The sequence below is a fragment of the Meleagris gallopavo genome, unplaced genomic scaffold (genome assembly GCF_000146605.3).
Source record: "Meleagris gallopavo isolate NT-WF06-2002-E0010 breed Aviagen turkey brand Nicholas breeding stock unplaced genomic scaffold, Turkey_5.1 ChrUn_random_7180001895934, whole genome shotgun sequence".
Taxonomy (NCBI): Eukaryota; Metazoa; Chordata; class Aves; order Galliformes; family Phasianidae; genus Meleagris; species Meleagris gallopavo.
In genome coordinates, this window is record NW_011159317.1 from 1 (window position 1) to 682 (window position 682).

The following is a 682-nucleotide window of genomic DNA, read 5'->3' on the forward strand; positions in this document are numbered from 1 at the left end:
CTTTCAAGAAAACCTTCTCCAACACTTCGACAAGCGCTCTGAAGAAAAACAGTAAGGAGCATTCCATGGGTATTGCAGTGCTCTCACCAACCCCACTGCCATTCCTTGGTCTGAGCCGACCAAGGAGTGCTCTCAGCGTCTCCTTGTGTCAGGTAAGATGTAAAACCACCTGTTTCCTGCCGCAGGTTGGCCCAAGGACTGCAGTGAGATCTCTGCGGGCAGCCCAGCGGCGTCTACGTCATCCAGCCCTCAGGGCTCCACCCCATCGTGGTGTACTGCGAGATGAACGTGACGGACGGGGGCTGGACGGTCATCCAGAGGAACCGCCACAACACAGACATCACCTGGGCCGAGTCCTGGAGCACCTACAAGTACGGCTTTGGGAACGTGCGCGGCGACTACTGGCTGGGCACCGAGTACATCCACCAGATCGCCAAGCAGAAGGTCTACCAGGTCAGGTTCGTCATCCAGGATGCCTCCAACAACATCAGGTTCGCAGAGTACAACCTCTTCAGTCTGGACGATGAGTCCCAGGGCTACCGGCTGCGGCTGGGCTCCTACGCAGGCACAGCAGGGGATGCCATGGACTCGGACAATCCCAGTAACATGCACAACAACATAGAAATTCTCCACTGAGGAGTCGGGATCAGGACGCTTCAAGGAAGAACTGTGCATCCCGCTC

At 56.9% G+C, this 682-nt stretch overlaps 1 pseudogene; it reads left to right on the forward strand.

The window, feature by feature from the left end:
- The first annotated feature begins 5 nt into the window (after positions 1–5).
- On the forward strand, positions 6–675 carry LOC104916430 (annotated as a pseudogene).
- The last annotated feature ends 7 nt before the right edge of the window (positions 676–682 follow it).